Source organism: Phocoena phocoena, chromosome 20, assembly GCF_963924675.1.
Source record: "Phocoena phocoena chromosome 20, mPhoPho1.1, whole genome shotgun sequence".
Taxonomy (NCBI): Eukaryota; Metazoa; Chordata; class Mammalia; order Artiodactyla; family Phocoenidae; genus Phocoena; species Phocoena phocoena.
Genome location: NC_089238.1, coordinates 37340487 through 37365889, shown reverse-complemented (window position 1 = coordinate 37365889; position 25403 = coordinate 37340487).

The following is a 25403-nucleotide window of genomic DNA, read 5'->3' as shown; positions in this document are numbered from 1 at the left end:
TTGTTTTGTCATTAATATGCTTCTGTATTCTCATATATGAAGTTTGTGGGGTGTTGCATTGTTTTAAGAATCTTTTTGTAACTTTTTAAAAAATATTTTTACTGTGATTTTTTTAGGGTGTATTTTATCTTGAAGAATATTTCTATTGCCACTCTTAGGAAGTGAATAATCCTGAGAAATATCCGCTAAAACTATGGTGAACCTTAATGAATTAGAACAGAAAACACCATTGAGGAATAGGAGGCTTCCTGCTTTCCCAGATTCAGGATAACTCTTCAGACTTAATGTGGTCCAAATACTGACTGCATTTGGTCCTGTTTCTGAGCATTGGCAAATCTAAATAGAAATTGTATAAATTGCCTTTTGTCCACATGGCATTAGGAGAGAAATGAGGGGAGGTTCAAGTTCTCTCTCTGTATATCCATGCTATTTAATAATCCTCAGGATTCTAGAGACGTGCAATCCTCAGTTCATATGTCTTCTGTTACGAGAGGGAAGATAGCCAGGTAAATAACTATCTCCAAAGGTGAAAACTACCATTTGTAAAAGAGAGGACGAAGTACACTGTGGGAGTTCAGAGAAGGGTCACATGGCCTTAAGGTGACCTGAATAGGAGGCTCCTCAAGAGGAGGGGGCATTTAAACTTGGCTTTAAGAATTGAAAGAAGCCTTTTTAGTCGAACTTAACTGGATGATACCAGTGACATAAAGTCATTTCCACTATTGCAATGAATGTGCTTTATGGGACTTAGAAAATCTCTCATCTATCTTTAGAATCCCTGGTTGAACCCAAAGATAGCTAATATACATTTTGAGCCAGATAGTTTTATACACTTTATCTCATTTCATCTATCTATCTATCTATCCATCTATCCATATCACTTTTCTTTAATGCAGGCATCATTGCTCCCATTTACAGAAGAGAGTTTCTCACATGTGTTAGGTGGGCAGAGCTATATGACATCCATGCCCATGAACTCTGCAATGCCTCATCTGCAAACTCAAACCAGTTCTATGAATGTGTGTTTAGTGAGGAGGCATTCTATAAATTACAACAGCCCAATAATGTTCATATAATCAATAACACATATAAAATAATGTGTAAAATAGCTAACTTTATAGTACATATTTAGTATCTAATGAGGATTTCAGAATTTTAGATTTATTTACATATTTATATTTTACACACCCAAAATTTCAAAATTTTTGAAAAGAATTTCAACCAGTGATCTCTTATTTGGTCTTAAATAACTAAGAGGCTGGTACCTGTATGTATTCTTTTGTGTCAATGGTTCTGAGTCGAAATAAGTGCTGCCATCTATTTATATAAAATGCACTATAACTGAACACATTATAAACTAATCTAGTGTAATGTGTACCATAAAAAGAGAGGGAGGGTGGGAATGAAGATTCAGTGCTTTCATCTTGTTGGGGAGGGCATAGGCAATGGAATCATGTAGCTCAATGCTCTATCCGTGGCTCTGCCACCAGTTAAATGACCCTGGGTGAGTCATTTCTCCAACCTAAGGCTTAGTTATTTGTGCAATTTGTAAATTTTTAAAATAGGACAGTTGTTAGGTGATAATGACATATGGATGATACCCGTAGCAGTATCTGCTTCTAACAGAGATTTTAAAAAGAGAGAAGGGCTTCCCTGGTGGCGCAGTGGTTGAGGGTCCGCCTGCCGATGCAGGGGACACGGGTTCGTGCCCCGGTCCGGGAGGATCCCACATGCCGCGGAGCGGCTGGGCCCGTGGGCCGTGGCCGCTGAGCCTGCGCGCCCGGAGCCTGTGCTCCGCAACGGGAGAGGCCACAACAGTGAGAGGCCCGCCTAACGCACAAAAAAAAAAAAAAAAAAAAAAAAAAAAAAAAAAAAAAAAGAGAGAAAACACTATTATTGTAAAACACTGAGTTGGACCTATTATCAAGGTCACTTTATTCTTCTTAGACAGTCCAAGTTGTAATTAAATCATGTCTCCAACTTATCAGAAAACCCCTCAGCTCAGAGAACCTTCCTTATTAACTTTTAAATTAAAAAAATAAAAGTCGAGCTTACTTTCCTCTCAGTCAAATTATGGTTGACTATTTTTCCTTCCTACATGATTTATTTACAGTATATACTTTGCCTTTTGTTTATTTCTTCTTTCCGTAACTAGCAAAGACATTGCTATACAAGATACACTCACGCAGCAGCTGGCTAGGATTTTTCTCTGATGCCCCAAGGGACAAATGTCTGAAGGTCGCCCCAAGGGACAAATGTCTGAAGGTCACCACAAGCATTTTTGTTCCAAACATTTGTTTTGGTTTTGTGACGTTGTTTTAAATCCTTTTCCTCATAACTGGGAATCAGGAAAGCCTCTATTCTAACTGTGGCTCTGCATCTGTTGTTGTGGTATCTTGCTGTTGGCCTCCAGGCAATTGATTCTCCATGTATTGGAATTTACATCTATACTGTGTACAGGCTGGATCAGTTTGGTATAGCAGATGGGCACTATTTGTTTGGCTTTCTGAAGAAGAAGTCATATTGCCTAAAGCCCTGGATGGAGATGTAGAACCTAACTGTGAAGAAGAGCATGTAAAGATGGATTAGATGTGTCTGCCATGAAAACAAGAGGTGTGCTGTACATTTCCCCATCCTGAGCTTCTAATGGTCTTCCCGGCATAGGCATTCTGTGATTAGGTTAATCTGTGAGTGAGTATGATTAGCACTTCTTCACATCTCCAGTGTGAAATAGTACTAATGATGCTGAATAATATTTGCAACTTCATGTGTCTCAGATGCATGAGTTACCCTTTCACAAATTTCCCACTCCAATCTCTTTCTCTCTCTGAATCCATTTCACTTATTTTCAGAAAGAGAAACATGATGAAGGACATTTGTAAACCTGCACTAGAAACATTTACGACATAAACAACAGGTGAGAGAAAATATTAATTAAACATTTTATCCATAATCTTGAAATTAATAAAAATATTACTAATCTATAAACACACAGGCAATGTAGTAGTTCTTTTCACTCTTTTACTGGTTCTGTACCTTGCTGATAGCAACTCGATTAAGCAGATATTATTGTCCTCATTTCACTGATGGAGAATAGTAGCAGTTAGGGGTAAAATGACTTCTCATGGTCCCATAACTAGTAAGAGATAGAATTGACACTAGCCTCCATTTTAATAACTAGCTCAGGATTGTATATCCTCTAGTTCACCTGCTTCCAAACCAATATCTGATATATTAAACATATCTCAGTGTGAATCATTAAATATATCTCCTTGAGTAGCTTTCATTGACATCATCACAGTCCAAAATAAATAAATAAATAAATGACAGTCCACTGTGTGCTATATAAAAAGATGGTTATAGGCCCAGGTAGGCATCTTGATAATTGACCAAGATGGTATGTGTTTATTAAACTAAACAACCTCACTTATGACAGGGAGTTTTCTCTCCGATATTATGTGAATCCTATGGATGTGTGTGGAAATTCACTTTGCATGTATTTGTGACTGCGCATATGTATGTGGGGGAGTACACTCTTATAAGAATTTGTGAGCTTGGGAAATTGTTTATTGGAACAAGGACGTCATTTGCCTTTAGATTCCCTATCTCCAAAGATAGTCCTGTTGAAAATAGGACCATTCTAATCCCAGTGTCCAGCACAGTGCCTGCACAAATTGAAGTCAAGGTCATAAATATTTGATCAATAAGAGGGTAATAGTCTTGGCCATATTTCCTCTTCTTTCTTTTCACATTCTTTTAAAATATATGTTAGGCACTTAATCAGTCATGAGATTAACCTAGTGAAACACCACCCTTTACCCATTCCTAAGATGAAACACTCCTCATATCACTGTTGTGGTCTTAGAGGGACTGCCTTTTCTTTGCCTCTTATGCAACAGGAATAGTTATGTGATCTGGGATGGTCTCTGAAGTTAGTATAGCCAAAGCCATATCAATTGGATTTTTCTTGGGAGGATTGTGTCGCAGATAGCAGGAAAATTGAATCTTTCTACTGGAGATCCTAAATTGGGAGTAGGCAAATACAGGCTCATAGGGGGATATCTTCATCACCATGTGGAGAGATCCCATCTAAGTAGTAAAATTAACCAAGAGCATCAGAGTTGAGAGGGGAGAGCAAATACCAAAGATACCACTTGGGCTGCTCAATATGGCAATGATTTTCTTTGTGACAACTCTAGACTTCCCAATCAGATGAGCCAGAACTTCTCTTTTACAAATTGACTAGTTGTTGCTTGCACCAAAAATATCCTGGACAATGCATGGTACAAAATATATATAACAATATTTTTCTGCCTTTAAGCACCCATCAGCCTACCAGTGGGGTGGCTGTGTGTATTTAGCAGTATCACAATGAGATTCAGAATCTGAATCTTCTATCACTGGACTCCAAAAGACCGGGAGATACTAAGCAGAGTGAATTAGCAGAATCAGAGGATTATTAATCACACTTACTACCCACAACCCCTACATTTCATGGTCATCTTCAAGTGACTCTTGAACCTTCCAGGGAGGAGTGGTATGTCAACAGTGTGAACATTATCATTTTCATATTTTCAATAATCAACACACTTACAGAACATTTCGTATATGCCAGGTACTATGTTCCAGTGAGATTTGGATAAGACTTCACTCTGGGGATATATACACCCTACTGATGGAAGCAGAGATGTCAGTAGAATATCACAATAGTCAGTGATGTACACTGTGGTAGAAATATAAGCAGGGGTTATGAGAACACAAAGGGCAGAAACATTTCTATGTTTATTAGATTTATCTCAGCCAGGTAAAGCCAGAGAGAATACAGAAAGTGTTTATAAGAGAGAATAGCCAGTACAAAGGCATGGAGGCAAGAAGGAACTTTAAACATTTGGTATATATGTGTTTATTGGTATATTTGGAATGGAGGGATGGTGGGTAGTGTTAGGAGGGGAGATAAGAAAGGTACAGGGGTACATGATAAGGAAGAGCCACAGTAACTACAAATAAAGGTATTAAAGTATTTAAACCAAACTTTGTACAATATGGAGATTGGATTGGAGGAGAATGAACCTGAAATTGGTTTGATGCTTTAGAAATTTAGTAATGTCTGCCATTACATAGGAGGAATACGTCTTCGAAAGGTCACTCTTTGCAAGAACTTCTGATGACATCACATTTGTTATGTCCCTGTAGGAAAGTTATTTCTCATTTCTGAATCTCAGTTTACCTACATGGACTATGGAATCTGCTGAGCCAGATAGATCCTAAAGCTCCTTCCCTCTCTAAACTTGGTGACTCTGTGAACCATACATCCCACATGAGAAGAATTTGAGCGTTTCACAGACTTGAGCCTAAAAACGTAGCTGAAGCAATTAGTCTGGTTCCAATAATGCAAGTGACAGTTGTGGCTATCCACATCAAGGTACTTAAATTTATTGAATCTTATTCTAGTTTCTATAAAGGTGCTAAACCCACCACTTACTTGAATAAAAATGGTACTTATTTTAGTGTAGGTCTGATCTACTCTCATTCCAAAGCAGCCTTTTCTGCACAAAGATCTCTCTCTGTTTACCAATGTTTTCTTTTTCCCTGGATATATCAAATTTATTTAAGTGCCAAGTTGTTGGCAAGCTGAATTAATATATTAATTAATATATATTAATTATATATTAATTAATATTTATTAATATATATTCAAAATAATATTCAAAAAAACAGAGAAGCAGACATAAATATGCAGAATAATGATGCAGGAAGATGTTAACAGGGAATATAATCAAACTTTGATAATTTAGGTAAAAACAAGAAGATCTGTGTCATGACAGAAATACAATTCTGGTAAAAGAGAAATCATCACTCTGTTATTTACAATGAATATAAATCCTGAAGATAAGGATTGGAAAGAGATATGGAAATCACTAAAAAGTTTGTGTCTATCAATGCTTAATATAATTAAAGTGCTTATTTTTACTGTAAAAACAGCTTAGAGGGTATGCTTAATCAATATTTCCGTTTAAAATAGACTGTGGCTAATAATGTACAGCCTGATCCAAATGTTAAAACTTCTGATGAAAAAAAAGGAAAAGAAATTCCGTATGAACTTAGAACCAACTGCTCTCAGCATCAAGTGCTGTCTTAGAATCAGCAGCTCTCTTTTGACATTCACTTTCATTTCAGGCTGTCTGTTTCCCACTGAAGTGAAACAGTAAGAGTTCATCAGAAGATTGGAACATGATTAACTCTTACTCATACCATATGGACATCATTGCCATTCAGGATTCTAAATAGTATCTGTGGCAACTATAAAGATATCCAGTGGATGTCAAGCATCATATATGGAGAGTAGCACAGGGGACTAGGAGAAAGATGCCAGGTTCTTAATTTAGTCCAGTATGTGGGTCCTGACCTAAGCTGTGTGACTTGGGGAAACTGCCCACTTTGACTCACATTCCCCTTCTGGAAAATGTGGATTGTAATACAATAACTACACAAAAACTTATAGTTTAGTATGCCCCCCCCACCTCTCAGTCACCTGGAACTCATATTATTTTCTGAAAATTAAATACACCTAATCGTGGAACTTGGTTGGTACTCAACTTAGATTCATAAGATCTATTTTCTCACACCTTTGAAACCATTACTCAACTTCCGTGTGCTTTGTTGTTAACAGCAAGCACCGGTACCTTCTGGGGCTGGCTCCTGGGCATGAGAAACTTCAAAACCGAGGGAAGATACAGAAGTAACTGAGAGTTTTACTACCCTCTCCTCCCAATACAGAGTATCCCATAACCAAAGTCGGTGGGGGAGTACCAAAGCCCATCTCCTTTGCCTCAAAGTGTCACAAACTCAGGTGTAATTTCTTCTTCTTCTAAGCCCTACTGGGGATCACATTGCGTGTGGGACTTCATCTGAAATCACACCTTTGGTTTCTCCCCTTCCTATTCTGGCCCTCCACATTTCCTTCCTAATTCCTCCTGGGAGCATTTCCTTAATACATATCAGTACTACTGAATCATTCACCCAGGATCTGCTTCTGATAGAGCCCAGCCTAACATACATTGAGATGTTCAGTGTTAGTCTCATGTATAGCTTTGGTTGAGACTATAGTATTTGAGGGCATGAGTGACTAGATATTAAAGGCTGTTATCTGGTGTCTTAGAAGATGATGTTGGACTGGAAAGAGATTGGGAGTAAGAAAGAAGAAAAACAGTCAATTCTGTTTAGATAGGCTCTGTTAACCACAAGAAACTTGCCAAGTGAAAGTCAGAGAACAAGAACTCATGGGTGTTCATCCAAGACCATGCAGAGAACACCAGCCTTGGTGAAAATGAATGCTCCAGTCACTGTTTTATTTAAACAAGCCTCACCCTTCTCTGAATGGAAAATCACTCAAGATAGGTTGCTTTTGTTCACATTCTGTGATTCTCAAACAGATGACTAAGTAATGTGGAGAAAGAGGGTGACAGTCCAGGAAAAAAAGATGGGAGACCAGTTCTACCTGGTTCTAAGACATTGTTTTTGTTCCCCATTTGTAGCCTTCATACTGTCCTTAGAAAACTTCTTACTTTATTATTGCAATTATTTTGTTTCATATTCTGATCAGAGACCTTTTTGTTACTCTCCCCTCCCCCCAGATCTTTCCAATCTAGACTAGCTGAGGTGGGATCTAGGATGTCCTGTCCTAGTGCTAGCTCCTGGGGCCCAGACTTCAGCACCAGACCATTTCATTCATCTGTGTCTGGAGAGGTCTATTCTAGGAGGACACTGTCAGCCACCAGGATGTATTCCTAGAACTATTTCATACAGCTTCATTTATATGCTTTCTGTGGGAGCCGGGGAAGCCTTCTCAGCATATATCTCTGTCCTAATATACCCCCATATGTTAAATATATATATATATATATGTATGTGTGTATATATATATATATATATACACACATACATACATACATACATACATACATACATACATATATATATGACTTGCAGCCATGCTGCCGAAGCTGTGACTTACCTTCTTTACAAGCTCAGGTCTATTCCACTCTAAGTTAAAAACCCAGAGCCCTGCAGAGCTATTTCAGTAAGTAAATGTAATCATGATTGAACCAAGAAAGTAATGATACACTGATCACAGGCTGGCAGCCAGGTTAAATACATGGTCAGTTTTGGGGGTTTTTTGGTTATTGTTTTATTTTCTTGCTTAAGAAGATTAAACACATTCAGTGAGTCATTTCACATAAATTAACATATCTCCACCAGCATTTGAATCAACGCACACACACTTTGTCTTTTACACATTTGATTTGAATATACATTTTTGGGTAAAAATGTACATTGACACAGTACATTTGGACTCTATCAGACTATCACAATCCACAGGAACTTATTACATGTATACTATTGTGACTCTGAAAGAAAATTTCTTATGCAAATTCCTGAATATATCCATTTGAAATATCTGAGCATTTTGAGCCAGTACAAGTGTGCTTTTTTTTTTTTAATCAAAGAGCCACTGTTTAGCCTCAGAGGCTGGATATGTTAGAGCTTCCTTAACTATTTAAACATGACTTTTCTAAAATGCCTGTCCTCATATCAGAATATCTTAACACTATAAAGAAATTTTGTTTAAAGCTGGATTAGGGCATTAATCTCTATGCAGTGTGAATTATGGCAGGGAAATAGAATATAGATAAGACCTATTAAGTAAGAGGCTTTCAAAAGAGGCAGGATACTTATTAGATGTCATGTACACACTTTTCAGTGATATATGAGTTTACACATAATGGTAATATACATTTCAGAATGCTATGCTCCTCATATAATATGTATGGTTAGAAATAGGGGATATAGAAAGACAGTAAGCTCATGAAAAATCAATATGTTATCATTTAATGTGCCACACTGCCCCTATCCTAAAGTAATAAGCAGTTGAAAAGAGTGCAGGACATTCCATTTCTCTCACTGCTCAGTTATGAAAAAAACATATTAGTGGCTTCCATTTTTCAACATTGTGTTAATGGAATGCAAATAGAAATAGTGGAAAGGAAAACTGGATGACAAGATGAGAATTTCTGCTGAATTCAACATTTTAGAAAAAAGTCCACAGCACAAATCTCATTTTCTGTGTGAAGCAAGAAGGTTAAAATTTGTATTTAATCATGGATTGGACTTGCTACAGCTCTGAAAAGCCATCATAAAGCATTGCTAGCATGGGCACATTTGTTGGCCGGATAGTAGCATATGATTCAATTTTCCACCCTTTGCAGTTCAATACAGATAAAAAAGGAGTGAAATATATAAATTCTCTTCCCCAAAATGATATTTCTAGTTGATGATATTCAGCTGTATCAGAGTCTGCAAAATTTCTTGGCTTTCCAAAGACAATGACTAAAAAGAAACCTGAAAGTTGACAAGTTGACATCCTTAAAATAAATAGAGGTAAAAACATTTTAAAAAGATTAAAAAGTAAAAGTAAATAAACAGAGAAGGTGTATGGACAGTGTATAAATTGTCCCACTTTTCAGCTGTCCAGGTCCTTGATTCAGCAAAGTCCCGGCTAATGAAAGGTAGATCATACTCATGGCCTGGTGAGAAGTCTTGGCCTAGTAGGAGTTCTTCTCTGAGACAGCACAAAGTACCAACAATGCAAAGTGATTCCAAGTCTTTAGGAAAAGCCAAGTATACTGGCCCCAGAGGTCACAGGAAGAATCAAATACATGCCCCTGAGTGTGTTAACATCAGGGAGAAGTGAAAAGAGTCCAGAGAATTGTCAGTAATAGCAGACTGGCAAAAGGAACAAGCAGTGGGACAGGTAGCTAGTGATATCCTCAAAGGTTAGCCTAACTGGATAATGGCATTAGATGAGCAAGTTAGAACTACCATAACCAGGCTGATGGCAAGAGCCCAGGTTTCAAGCCACACATGATTTCGAAATATAGTAATACTCCTTTATGGGCTGAGAAACCTTAAATTTATAATCTTCCAACATCTTAGTTTTATTACCTGTAAAGCAGGTTCATAATTTACTTTATGTGAAGACTAGAGAAACTAGTATTTATCATATATCTGGTTGGATCCTTATCACACAGCATACCTTAAGTAAATATTTTTTTTCCCTTTCACTACAAAGGGCAGCAAAAGTTTTATTAAAAAAGAATCTCATGGATTTGCATTTCTACCTAGAAAATCAATTTGAAAACTTCAAATTACAAAGTGAAATGTCTGTTTTTTACTGAGACAGTTGGGGGATAGTCAAAGCTTTCTCCTGATTTTATCCACAAACAAAAACAACATCTGAGAAAAAATCAAGGTTCAGTGTTCTAGAGAATAGTCTTCAATTCAAATCTATACATCAAAAGCAGAAATAAGTCGGGGGTTCACAGAGCTAGGAGATTAGAGATGGAGCAAGAGGGTGATTGGATATTACCAAGATTGCCAAGATCTCAGCAGAGTGCCTGTGTCATGGCCAGTACATGTGCATGATTTGAGACTATATTAAGCTTTATTATGCAGCTATAGTTGAACATCTGTGAAATAGGAAGCAGAGTCTACTTTATCTTGACTAATGAAGAAAACCCAAACCATTACTGAGTCATTTGCTTCTAATTCATTATTTCCACCTCCACTGTCTCATTGCCCTTCCAACTGGGATACCAGGCCTGCAGCTTCATAGAAAGAAGGCAGTAGGTAAGAACCTGAGGACCTGCTTGGCTTCTTCTGATACGAGCACAAGTACTATGAAACCCTATGTCTGGAGGAAGCCATGATTTCCTTTTACTAAGAATTTTAACTTGAAAGAGGTAGAAATGAAAGCGTAACCACTAAGCTCCTGTGTGTGTGTGTGTTGTAGCTGTTTAGTGTGGCTTTTCCTTATTTAGTCAGTGCTGAATAATGTCCAGCCCTAGGGACCCAAATCCAAGTCAGCTTTCGACATGAGAAAACTCATTTTGATTCCCCCATTCGACAGAGGTGATGAACCTGTATTGACCTTGGTGACAATTACATGCAGGAGCTGGGCACAGAGTGTAAAACAGCAGGCATCAGTGAACAGGCTCTCAGAGGTAATGAGCCAAAGATGAGACACTCTTCCAATTCCTTCGGGAAATTGCTAAAAATAGACCCTTTGCTGACTCTAAGTATAAAACTAGAATAAAGACTGGGGAATATTGAGACCATGAGGTATAGACATTAATTTAAGGCCTACAAAATGATCCAAAGGTGAAAAGATGGATTCTTGAAGAATATTAAGCTTGATTGAAAGTGACAACAAAAATCTATGTGTCCGTGGGGTGTAATAGCCGAAAGGGCCCAAAGGGAACCAACTCACTGTCTTGATTTTACAGATAAGGAAACAGGCCCCAGAGAGTTTATCTAACTTTCCTAAGGATGAGAATAAGTTAGAGGCAGACGCAAGTATATAACCCTATAATTTGCAGTACTATTTTGCACTTATGTTCCACTATCACAAATTATCTCCTGTGTAGAAGCTGTAAACATGTAGTTGTTTTCTTAGATACAGTAAAGGTTATATAAAATATTTTAAAATGATATAGATTATCTCAAATATCTGAAAACTATATTCTCCCTGAATAGCATTCAATTCTAACCTTGGCAAATAAAGAATGATGACATTCAGGTAATTAAGTGGATGTGTATGTCGGGGTAGGGGGTTTCTGAGAACTTTGCTAAATGCAGAAAGATTAGGTAAGTAAATTATCAATCAATATTCAGTTTTAAATCTTGTTGGCCAACCTGTACATCTTTACTGAATTAAACATGCTCTAACTCTAGGCATTTAAACAGGAAAATAAATACTTGATTTTTAGACAAAGAAGAAAAGACACAAATAGCACCAATTTACCAGCTGACCATTCTCATTCTTGGCCCAAGGGATGAATACTGCTTTAACCTTTGGATGCGTTCCTTTAGGATGCATGTGGATAACAGAAGGCATGTTATGTAAAGCTTTACATTGATCAGAGTTCCATTGTGTGGGTCTTCCCATCCAAGAGAAAGCCCGAAGTACAGGTTTACACCTTCAGACATTGTCCCTGTGGAATGAAATGCCCAAGGTGCAAACCTTCTATTATATGCTATGTTATTTGTTGTTAAGACATTTATTTGGCAACCTCAAGTTTGTTTTACCCTTCTTCCTTAATAATAACATTAAAAACCTCAAATTTTAGCTAGCCACAGACTAATCATGAACTTCAAGATTACATCTCCCATTTAGTTTTATCTCAATAACTGAGTTCTTAATGAGATGAAAATGGAAGTGTCACAGGGTTTCTGAGTCTTGTATAGGGAAATATTTGACCTCTGTCATAATTTGCTTTTTCCTTCTTCCATTATGCTGTTTGAAACACAGATGTGATGGTTGGAGCTCCAGCAGTCACCATGGGTGATGAGTTTTAAGATCCATAGCCAGGTTCTTGAAGGCTTCATGGAGCCACCACATCAGACCTAAACTGTCCATAGCAGGCTAGCCTTGGTTGAAGAAGATAATAATAATTTATTACCTATTTAACCCATTTTTACAAATCATATAGCACATGAAGTTAAAATTTCTAATATATCTGTCTAAGATTCAGGAAGATAGAGGATCTCATTATTATTGAATCAACAACTTCGTCTTAGAAATTTGGGTTTTTATACTTTTTGATCGGTTTTAAAAGAAAAAAAGTTAGCTTTGTTATGACACATATTGTAATGTAGGACCTGAACAACACACTAAGTTTTCCAAGGGAAGAGAAACATTAGCAGACAAATATGACTGGTTAAAATATTCTCTGACTTTATTATTTTAACTCAAATGTTAGATAATCACCTATAGGACATAAAACAAATATACATAAAACTCTACATGAAACTCCTTCAGTACTATACTATCATCCATTTCCTTCTTTCATTTTTTTTTCTTTGGCTATGCTGTGAGGCTTGCAAGATCTTAGTTCCCCGACCAGGGATCGAACCCAGGCCATGGCAGTGAAAGTGCCAAGTACTAACCACTGGACCGCCAGGGAATTCCCCCATTTGTTTCTTTATTGAACAATTATTGAGCATTCTATGCTGTGCCAGGCACTGCCCTCTGTGCCTTTAGATATTTTTTCTTCTTCAATACTCCTAAAAATCTAGTAGATGAACTTTTCAATCTATTTTTCAACAGATTCTAATTAAGGTTTTTCTTGAAAACATTACCCTCATTTGTTTGCATAAATTCTGTGTGCTCCAGACTTGCATTTCCATCTAGCTTGGCTTTTCAACATGGCTGAAAGAAACAGAGGAAGAGGAAGAGAGGAAAAAAGAGGTAGAAAGAATGAGAACTGGGCCATATTTGTATGTGGTCGTGGAGAGGCATGTGTTAGTGTGTATGGTAAACCTTGAGCAGTTCTCTTTTGGATTCTAGAAAACAACATTTTCAGAGATCCTGAGGGTACTGTAAGTGCTTCCATCCGCTGCCTTAGGTTTGTCAGGCTTGTTACAGGCTTGCCTGGGCCCGTGGAGTGGTACTCTTAATTTTCTGGCACTGTGATTCTACCTCCCAGCTGGGCTCAGCACTGTCAGTGACCTCGTTAACCCCCCAAAGGGCTTGTAAGGTTTAGTTTCCCAAGAGGACCAGGGAATTTTAAGATTTCTTTGTCATCTCAGTGTCAGCTATGCATTCTGTGACAGTCTTTGCATCCGCTGAAAATAAACGTATGATTTAAAGGGCATGCTAAGGACTGGGTGGCCCAGTGTTTCTCTTACCCATACTAGCGATGATGGGAGTTGGTGGGCTCTTAGCACGGTCACGAATGACTCTACTCACTGGTCACAAGCATTTAAACCAACATCACTAATTTGGCATAATTATGTCTTAAGAGATGGCTCTGTTGAGGTAATAAAATATGTCAATTATTAAATAGCTTAAAACATTTAAACATGGATTTTGTTTTGGGAAGGTGTATTTAACTCCAGTGAATTGCTAATGTGTGGTGAAAATCAACTTTAATATTTAGATGAGAACTCAAGGCTGCTGTAATGAATAGAAATGACTAACCATGTATATTTATGTGTAGCAATAATGGGTTTCCACACTTAGTTTCCTTTTATCTAGGATCTACCATGTGGAGGACCTTATGATACGAGCTGTTGTAGTTAGATACACACATCAGTTGCACATAGTTCCAGCCCACAGGCAACAAGATGGCAAAAACAAAATGAATAGCATTGAATTCAGATGTGGATTCAAATCTCAATCCATACATTTAAAAAAATGTGTTTTGGATGATTATGTCATCTCTCTGAGTATTTGAGCATCAGATATTTGCGATGGTCAAAAGGAATAGTAAAGTCAGTTCCAGGCTCAGGATATTTGTTTAAACTGTGTTAGCTCCCTTCAAGTTTATAAGAGAGAGGGGAAACTAATGATTTAGAAATGTGAAAAATGGATTGATCCTTTTGGACCTGCATAGCGAGGCTTTGGAGGACAAGTTGGGGTGGCTCTTGCAGTAGATACAATGCTTGGAGAAATAGAGGTATGAGTAGTGCTTGGAAAGGTAAATTTTACTTAGCAAAGTGGAAACATTTGAGCAAAGTGTTGAAAACAGGAGGGCATGATACCTGTGTAGAATGTATGGCTTGTTAAATGTGGTTGAAGCATAGTTTAATTTTCTAAAATAATTTTCTTCTGCAACCTGAGTCTTATTTAGAATCTTTGTTGGATTACTAAACCTGTTTTTTTCTGACATCATTAAAATGAGGTATTTCAAATTGCCAGGACTTGAATTATCACACTTATTAGATTAATAGAATCTGAATAAACCCCCAGTGGACACTGAGCTTCCAACTCCACTGTGAGAATAAATTTATCACCTTCACTTTCATCAGTGGGCACTTGACACAAAGGAACCCGTAGAGACATAACACAATGTCTATGTCACTGCTGCTTTTTTTAAAAAACTTGACCTTTCTTTCTTTCAAATAGATGTGCACAGAATTGTTTATGAGATGAAATAACCTGACTCTATTTGAAGTGTTTACAGAAAAGATTTCCCAAAAGATTGCTAAAGAAGAAAGATTACAGAGACTATCAAAGTCTTGTTAACAGCCATCAATAAAACCATGGCTTAGTTTATCTCGTGTTAATCTAAGCAAAATTTTATGATCCAAGGTCAGCCTTTCATCTTGGTTAGACCATCAAACCAGGAATGAAAATTAATTTCAGGAATTATTGAGTTGCACTGGACATTGGCATTAGGAAAATCTTGATTTGAATTTTAGTTCCACCATTAACTGGTTATATGCACGTATTTTTAAAGTTCTGTTTTCTAATTAACAAAATGGGAATTAGAACTTTTTCATAAGGTAGTTGCATTAACAGTTTAAAGATACATTTTTAAAACCTAGCAGTGTGCTTAATAGTAAGGTTTTAATACTTATTTATTATCTTTATTTTATTGTATAAATGACATTTAGTATACACAACTATATGCCAGAACTAATCGCTATTTTAATAGTACTTTATAGTGGAGGGAGGACTGATTTATTAGTAATAAATTATGGTAGGGTAAAATTAATCTTTAAGAAATTCATAAACGTAATTCTAAGAGAGTGCAAATGAAAGAATGATTAATTTGGGTTTGAGAGATTAGGGGACGCCTCCAAGCAGCATTGACATTTGAGTTTAGCCATGAAGGATGACTATTCTAATAATCTGAGAATGAAAGTAAAGATGCTATGAACGAGGAACTGCATGGAACCCAGGGTCAGGAATAGCAGTCCTCCTGAAATTTGGAATGGGGGAATATATGATTAGTCTTTCAGTTTTTGAGAGACAGTAGGCTGCCTTATCTTTGTTTCCATCTGAGAGCCCCCTATCATTGCATTACATCACTGTCCTCTACTTCCTCCTCACTCTGGAGCTTATCCGTCTCCTCTTATCTTTCTACTTTGCATTTCACAGAGTCCTGCCGCAGGTCTTTTTCCATAAGACCTCTCATATGCAAAGGAGTCACCAATACACGTCGTCACTAGCACCATAAGAGTTTTGGGGAAAAAATATACAAGTAGAGGGGTAATAGAGTGCACACAATCCCCCCACACTCTAATTAAACCACAGCTTTGTCCAGCCATGGTTGCTTATTCATTGTAGCCAAAGTTCCAGTGGAGAGTGCCCCTGCATCCATGATATTCTGTATATTACAGAGACAAGAGGCAGGGAACATTGATGCGTCTGTATGATGATGGAAGCTCATTGGTCAAAACACAAACAAAACAAATGCCATGCTAAAAAGAGGAAATTTCTGGGCTTCATGAGCTGCTGTTAGCTTGTTTCTCAGTTTAGCTAATCAGAACGGTCAAATCAACATTCTTCTAAGCAACAGGGTCTCCAGATTTGTTTCTCACCCACCTTATAGACCCAAATATTGATTAATTGAGTCACTATGACTCAAATCTAGATTTGAAAGAGAAGACATGACTGTCCCAGCCTGGGTCAGGTGAGCACTCAGTGCTCACACAGTGGACAGAGCCCAGCAAGTAACTTGACTGACATGAATTCCTTGATATGACAAGAAATGTGAGCTAATGTGTGACTCCAGACTCTCCACAACAATGGGGAAATGATGTCTAAAAGGAAGAGGCAGCATGGCAAGTTTTAGAGGAATTATAGGCCAGTAGCAGAACTTAAGGGCATAAAGATATAGACCAGGAACTAACAGTGAGGATCACCAGATGTCTGGCACAAATGTGGCAAATATGGTTAATTATGCATGACACTGTGCTCCCGAATACTCTTGAACTTTTAGACCCTTTCTCAAGCTATTGCAACCATCACAGATTTTTGCCCCAAGTTGATCCATATAATAGAATGTTGGGAAAATAATTATTCTGTCACATCTGAACCAGCAGTGGTAAGTAACATGAAATTAAAGTCAGGTTTTTAAAAGTACCTTATATGTACCATATAAGCATGGAAGTTACTTTTCCAAATGAAATATTTTGTTATATTTGGTTACATTTGTTTACATCCTGTTGTTTGTTCCTAAAGACTACCTTTTAGAAAAAACAAAATATATATATATATTTCTTTTATTGGCACTGAAGAAAACAAAATGTTCAGTGATGTTATTATACAAATTATATAAGTAGAACATAATCTCCAAATAAATACTGAGATTCCAAAATAACTTTGATCACATGGTTTTATACTTGGAGGGAAAACTGAATAACCAGTTGTAAAGAGCAGGAACTTTTTAGTGAGTAGGTTTGGGCTCCTATTCCTGACAGTTATTAGCTTTGGAGCTTTGAGCAAGTTACTTACATTACCTTTTTTTTTTTTTTTTTTTTGTGGTACGCGGGCCTCTCACTGTTCTGGCCTCTCCAGTTGTGGAGCACAGGCTCCGGACATGCAGGCTCAGCGGCCATGGCTCATGGGCCCAGCCGCTCTTTGGCATGTGGGATCTTCCCGGACCGGGACAGGAACCCATGTCCCCTGCATCAGCAGGTGGACTCTCAACCACTGCGCCACCAGGGAAGCCCACTTACATTACCTTTTGAGTCATAGTTTTATCCTTTGCTAAATGGGGATTAAAAATACCAACAATGAGAGGGCATGTAGTTCTGTAGAAAATGTGGGTAAACATTGTGATTCATAGCAAATGATCAGTGCGTGATTTCTGCTATTGTGATAGTATTTATGGAACTCCCTTTTCCAAAAAAAAAAAAAAATTTAAACACTTGTTTTTATCTCCATCTATATGCTAACCACTTTAATAGAAGTTGCATTCTATCAAAAATCTGATTCATACTCAATAGACTTCTACACAACTACTTTTGCAACCACCTAAAAATAGTGAGTAAGCTCCATAAGCAATCAATAATTTACACTTCATAGCGTGGCTGGTTGTTGAGCTAAGCAGACTGGCACATGACTTTTTTGTAAAATAAATGAATTACATATGAGGAGTTTGGGGCAAGGCTTTTCTCTCATGGACTTTCAACTGCTGTAGTACCCATTACAGAGGAATTATGAGCCGTATTTGACCCACTTTAGTTGTTTTCTGTCAAGTGAAATGCTAAGCAAAGTGAATACTACAAAATTCTTCCTATGAGAAGCTTATTAATATAAAAAGCTGGATATCAAAAAGGTCAAAACTTAATTTTAAAGGGCTCTAAGCAATTTTGACAAACTCTCTAGATAAGGGCAGATCGTACGTAACAATTTTCTACATGGCTAATTTTAATAAGACCGTTTTCCCAGTTCTTCTGTGAAATTAGTAAGAGGACTCCAAAGAAAGGAATACCTATTGATGACATATTATATTCCCAAAATTATTAGATGTTTTGCATGTATTAGTTTTTTTGTGTGTCCATAACACTATTCTATCGTAGATATTTGTACATCTGTATTAATCAAAACTCTTTGAAAGTGTCAGAATTAACTTAGATGACTTTGGGGAAAAAAAGAAAAATAAACTACATGGTTTACATAACTGCAGGAAAGGCAGTGAAAAGCTATGCTTTCAGGGCTTCATGAAGGAACCTGAGACTTGAATGCCACTAGTGTTCTCTTTGCAAGCTATGAAAACCAACTCTGGCTATAATCATGAGTAAAAGGAAATTTATTTGAAAGATATCAGGTACTCCTGGAATTCAGTGTAGCTTAGAGGCTCAAGTTTGGAATGTGACAGAAACAGAGGAAATTCCAGAAGGCCAAAGAGCAGTAAATTTAGCTGGGTTTTTTTGTGAGAATGTTTCTCTTGGAGGCCACTTATACTCTACCAGGATGAAGCCACCACTGGCAATTAAAGATCATCACCAACACCACATAAGCAAATAACATTTGCACAGTTGCTCTGTTTTCCCCATCCAGTACAGACACTGGGAGAGAAGCATCCAATTAGACTAGCCTAGAAATTGGCCTCTTCTCCTTGAGGTTTTTTTCCATGGGAGGATTCTGACCATTTGCAAGACTCCATGCAAAGAGGGAATTCCTTAAATGAGTAAAGATAATTGGAGGCCTGACAGTCCCTCCAAACAACAGATAGTCCTCATAGCTCTCTCCCTTTGCCCATTAAATTTGCCTCTCTGGATTGGCAGCATCATCTCCTTTATGTCAACTTCTTCCATTTGTTAGGAAGGAAGACTGCCAACAAATTCCAAACTTACATATTCATCACCAAAGGGGAAATAATTAATTCTCCTCTTTGCATCTTTATAAACTGTGAGAATCCCTTGCATTATCAGTATTTGGATTGCATGCCCGTCTCTGATGCCAGGAAAGTCCCCAGTTGACATCTCTCCTTAAAACATGGTTGAATTGAGCATAGAATCATTTACTCTAAAGATACTAGCTTTATATAGCTACCCAAATTATCACTTGACTGAAGAGAATAATGAACTTAGAAGATATCAGGCAACTTCTATACAGTTACAAGAATGCTAGATGCTGGAATACGTATTGAAATTCAGTGAGTGTGGTTATCTTTAAAATGCACCATTCTGCCTTCCAATTTTTCCATAAATGGAGAGTATGGTCACACAAGCTATTTAACTCTCCATTGCTCCAATAATTTGATGAAATAATGGACAGTTTGAACAGTTTCAAAAGTGAAATGGCAGTAAAGATTTTAATTAAATCTTCAGAAATCAGCTACTTTGAGCACTACCAAAAATATCTGATTGAAATTTTCTAGTCAACTTAAAAAAAATAAAATTAGCCTGATTTAGCAAAATATCTCTGTGGGGGGTGGAGGGGAAGCACCCCCCTTGATTTTTCAAACAATGATTTATGAAATAGTCTTGCTGTGACCTTTAGTTATTTGGGGGTTGATTACCAAAGATAAAATGTCATCCCAATGATTAGAGGATACTGTCTCACTAATGATAATTTAGGCAGAAATTTTATATCAAATTATACAATGGTGTATTTATACTAAATCATTGTTTCCAAACCTGGATAATCATCAGACTATCCTTAGAGAATATTCAATATTTTATTAATACAAATACGTAGGTCTCACCTAAGAGCTTTGAATTGTAAACTCTTGGGTTATTTATAATAGAGAAATCCATATTTTTTAAATGCTCCCAGAATAATTCTAATGATTAGATGGGATTGGATACTACAGAGCTATATGATATATGTAACAGAAAAGTTAAAATTAAATGTTTACTTAGTTTTTAAACCATTGCACTGCAGGATTTTAAAGTTATATGTGAAAGGACTTTCCTATGGCTCCATTACTATGCAAAATATAGAGCTGTTAATTTATTTGTACTATTACTCAGTGTCTTCGGACATTTGTTGATGATGAAATATTCACCTATAGGTGAACTTGTACATGGAAATTCAGAGATAACTGCATGTTCGGGAAATAGGATATGACCTCTGGCTTGGCAACCATTAGCCTCAGTTAATTCAATTAATTTTTTTTGCATTTATTGAGCAACTTCTATCATGTAGACAGTGTTAGGGTCTGTAAAAGTAGCAGAGAAATATAAAGGTAAAATTCTTAAATTTGGTCAGTTAAATCACCATGTGAGATACAGTTAAAAAGACAGGGAGGGAAGAAGTGATGGTAAATATCATAAAGCAGATTTTTCTGTTTAAATGATAAGGAATGTCTGCATTTTAGGCAGAATTAAATGCACCAGCAAAAACAAACAAACAAAAAACAAGCTAGAAAATAAAAAAACATAAAGATGGAATGGTTAAAAAGAACAAATAATAATTGCCATATGGTATTACTCTGGAAGCCAAGGGTAAGATTTATCTGAGTAAGAGAGAAAGTTGGAGTTTTGAGAACTGCAAGAATTAAGAATCAGAGTTTGACAAGATGAAGGAAGAGAAAGTACAATAGGATCTCCACTTCTGCCAACTGCCAAATATCCCTGTTGGGTTATCTCTAGACTTAAAGGAAACAAGTGCAAACGCTTTGTCTTTATGCAATGTTATAGATGACATTGAGCCTAGATTCCCTAATTTCAATGAAAGTTCAGACCCCGATTGTTATTTAATGGGACTATGCTGCTATCTAGACATAGTGCTTCCCAAGACAGAGTGAATGGTCCACATTCCTCAGGACTTGGCTCAAGATAACACTATTTTTCCCAACTAGAAGAACGGCAGACTGTCAGAAATGGTGTACAGCTAAAAGATCACTCTTTCCCACTCTACTCCAAGAAGAGTTGCTAAAAGTCAAAGACTATTGCTTCACAATGCAGTCAATATGATTTGCTCCCTAAGGTTTAATTACCTCTTAAGGTAATTAAACTTACCTTTAAATAAAACGCTTCAGGTTTTATCTGAAGTGTTTCTTATTTTGGCTAATCAGCATTTCTTAAGCACTGTCCATTTCCTGCTCTTATACTGTTCCCATTCCCCTCCTCTTTTCCACATACGCTCTCATTTCCCTTGCCTTGTCTATTGATGGAATACGACTTCCTAATGGAAATCTTTCCTTTTCACTTTTGTCTACTTGTAGGTGATATCATGACTCTAAAGCCTAACCTGTGCTCCTGTGCTTGTATTGCTGGAATGACTTCCTTTGTGACAGGAGACTCTTCTCAGAAACAAATGTTCACATAAGCTTTTTTTCTCACCCCTAAAAGGACTCTGTGGTGAGGCTGAGAATGTTTGTTTATTTATTATACCTTACCCTTTTTGCTCCCTTCTCTTCCTGAACCTGTAGCAAGGCTATATCTCTAGGCCCCCTATACAGTGAATTGTAACTGAATTCTGGCTATAGGAGAATGTAGGCAATGATGGTTATTAAACAGCAGCATCGGCAACAACAACACAATTCCTAATCCTCTGTGTTCTCTCTTTCCTACTCGTGCTACCTAATGCACAGGACCTATCTGAGGACCCCAAATCCCTTGGGGATGTCAGACCTACCAGATAGGATAGACACTGGTGCCTGCCAACTTAAATTATATTGTGAAAGTGCAAGAGAACCTAATTCCCACAGTAGTAAGCTGCTGAGACTAGGTTTACTGAAACAATTATCTTTCTGAATAATATATCTGAGCACAATTTAGCCAGCAGCCTTGAGCTAAACCTGAAATTGCTGATAGACCTTGCACAACTCATTGAATTTACCTGAACCTCAGTTTCCTTATCTGTAAAAATAAGAAGAAACAAAGCAAAACAACATTTCATCTTTAAGCCAGTGGTGATGTTATAGACTGAATATTTGTATCCCCTCAAAATTCATGTATTGAAGCCGTAAGCCCCAATATGATGGAATTTGGAGGTGAGGGCTTTGGAAAGTAATTAGCAATGAGGTCATAAGTGTGGCCTCTCCCCTTGGGATTAAGGGCCTTATAAGAACAGGAGGGAACACCAAGGCTCATTCTCTCTGCCATGTGAGGACACAGAGAGAAGACATCTGTCTGCAAGCCAGGAAGAGGGAATTAAATTGGCCAGCACCTTAATCTTGGACTTCCCAGCTTTAAGAACTGTGGAAATGTCTGTTGTTTAACCTATTCAGTCTATGTTATTTTGTTATGGTAGCCAGAGCTGACTAAGATAAGATGATAATTAAATAATATGTTGTTACTATAAATGTCTAGCCCAGGGCCTAGAACACAAGAGGTTATCAAACATTGTTAGTTTCTTTCACCAGTTTTGACTTCCTGGATAAATATTCAAAATCAGATATTTAATGCACATTTCTCTGAAACAAAAGTCACAAATATTCACATTTTGTTCTCTTTAAAAATTAGCAATTTATCTCAACAAATAATTCATACTCTAGTGATTATATTTGTCTTATTCATTTCTACTGCCCTATTACTTTTTGTTTTTAGTTTTAAATAAATATTCAGTAGTAAAATTAACAAGTTGAAAATCTCTCTCAATAGTCCACTCATGAATAATAAAAGTTTTTTACAACTTTTATCAATAAAAGGCCATTTTATTAACCATGCCACATAATCTCCTGCATTTTTAAAAAATATCAGGACAAGGTAGGATGGTGGCAGGTAGTACTTAGCGTGTCTTGACCTATGTGAACTCTTGAAGAAAGGGGGGTCTAGAGACTAGATATACAGATCATATATTTGGCTAAGTATAGTGTTGACACTTTAGCAATATTATTATTTTCCTTCTATTTGATTTTATTTTTTTAACATCTTTATTGGAGTATAATTGCTTTACGATGGTGTGATAGTTTCTGCTTTATCTCCTACATATCTCCTCCCTCTTGCGTCTCCCTCTCTCCCATCTGCGCTATCCCACCCCTCTAGGTGGTCACAAAGCACCGAGCTGATCTCCCTGTGCTATGCGGCTGCTTCCCACTAGCTATCAGTTTTACATTTGGTAGTGTATATATATGTCCATGCCACTCTTTCATTTTGTCCCAGATTACCCTACCCCCTCCCCGTGTCTTCAAGTCCATTCTCTAGTAGGTCTGCTGTCTTTATTGCCGTCCTACCCCTAGGTTCTTCATGACCATTTTTTGGTTTTTTTAGATTTTGGGTTTTTTTTAGATTCCATATATATGTGTTAGCATACGGTATTTGTTTTTCTCTTTCTGACTTACTTCACGCTCTATGACAGAGGTCCATCCTCTAGGTCCATCTAGGTCCATCCACCTCACAAAAAATAACTCAATTTCGTTTCTTCTTATGGCTGAATAATATTCCATTGTATATATGTGCCACATCTTCTTTATCCATTCATCTGTGGATGGACACTTAGGTTGTTTCCATCTCCGGGCTATTGTAAATAGAGCTGCAATGAACATTGTGGTACATAACTCTTTTTGAATTATGGTTTTCTCAGGGTATATGTCCAGTAGTGGGATTGCTGAGTCGTATGGTAGTTCTATTTTTAGTTTTTTAAGGAGCCTCCATACTATTCTCCATAGTGGCCGTATCAATTTACATTCCCACCAACGGTGCAAGAGGGTTCCCTTTTCTCCACACCCTCTCTAGCATTTATTGTTTGTAGAGTTTAGATGATGGCCATTCTGACTGGTGGGAGATGATATCTCATTATAGTTTTTGGTTTTTTTGTTTTTGTTTTTGTTTTTTGTGGTACACGGGCCTCTCACTGCTGTGGCCTCTCCTGTTGCGGAGCACAGGCTCCGGACACACAGGCTCAGCGGCCATGGCTCACGGGCCCAGCCGCTCCGCGGCATGTGGAATCCTCCCGGACCAGGGCACGAACCCATGTCCCCTGCATCGTCAGGCGGACTCCCAACCACTACGCCACCAGGGAAGCCCTCATTGTAGTTTTGACTTGCATTTCTCTAATGATTGATGATGTTGAGCATTCTTTCATGTGTTTATTGGCAATCTGTATATCTTCTTTGGAGAAATGTCTATTTAGGTCTTCTGCCCAGCTTTGGATTGGGTTGTTTGTTTTTTTGATGTTGAGTTGCATGAGCTCCTTGTAAATTTTGGAGATTAATCCTTTGTCAGTTGCTTCATTTGCAGATATTTTCTCCCATTCTGAGGGTTGTCTTCTGGTCTTGTTTATGGTTTCCTTTGCTGTGCAAAAGCTTTTAAGTTTCATTAGGTCCCATTTGTTTATTTTTGTTTTTATTTCCATTTCTCTAGGAGGTGGGTCAAAAAAGATCTTGCTGTGATTTATGTCAAAGAGTGTTTTTCCTGTGTTTTCCTCTAAAAGTTTTATAGCGTCCAGTGTTACATTTAGGTCCTTAATCCATTTTGAGTTTATTTTTGTGTATGGTGTTAGGGAGTGTTCTAATTTCATTCTTTTACAAGTAGCTGTCCAGTTTTCCCAGCACCACTTATTGAAGAGGCTTTCTTTTCTCCAATGTATGTTCTTGCCTCCATTATCAAAGATAAACTAACCATATGTGTGTGGGTTTATCTCTGGGCTTTCTATCCTGTTCCATTGATCTATATTTCTGTTTTTGTGCCAGTACCATACTGTCTTGATTACTGTAGCTTTGTAGTATAGTTTGAAGTCAGGGAGCCTGAGTCCTCCAGCTCCATTTTTCTTTCTCGAGATTGCATTGGCTATTCGGGGTCTTTTGGGTTTCCACACAAATTATGAAATTTTTTGTTCTAGTTCTGTGAAAAATGGCATTGGTAGTTTGATAAGGATTGCATTGAATCTGTAGGTTGCTTTGAGTAGTATAGTCATTTTCACAATGTTGATTCTTCCAATCCAAGAACATGGTATATCTCTCCATGTATTTGTATCATCTTTAATTTCTTTCATCAGTGTCTTACAGTTTTCTGCATACAGGTCTTTTGTCTCCTTAGCTACGTTTATTCCTAGGTATTTTATTCTTTTTGTTGCAATGGTAAATGGAAGTGTTTCTTTCATTTCACTTTCAGATTTTTCATCATTAGTGTATAGAAATGCAAGAGATTTCTGTGCATTAATTTTGTATCCTGCTACTTTGCCAAATTCATTGATTAGCTCTAGTAGTTTTCTGGTA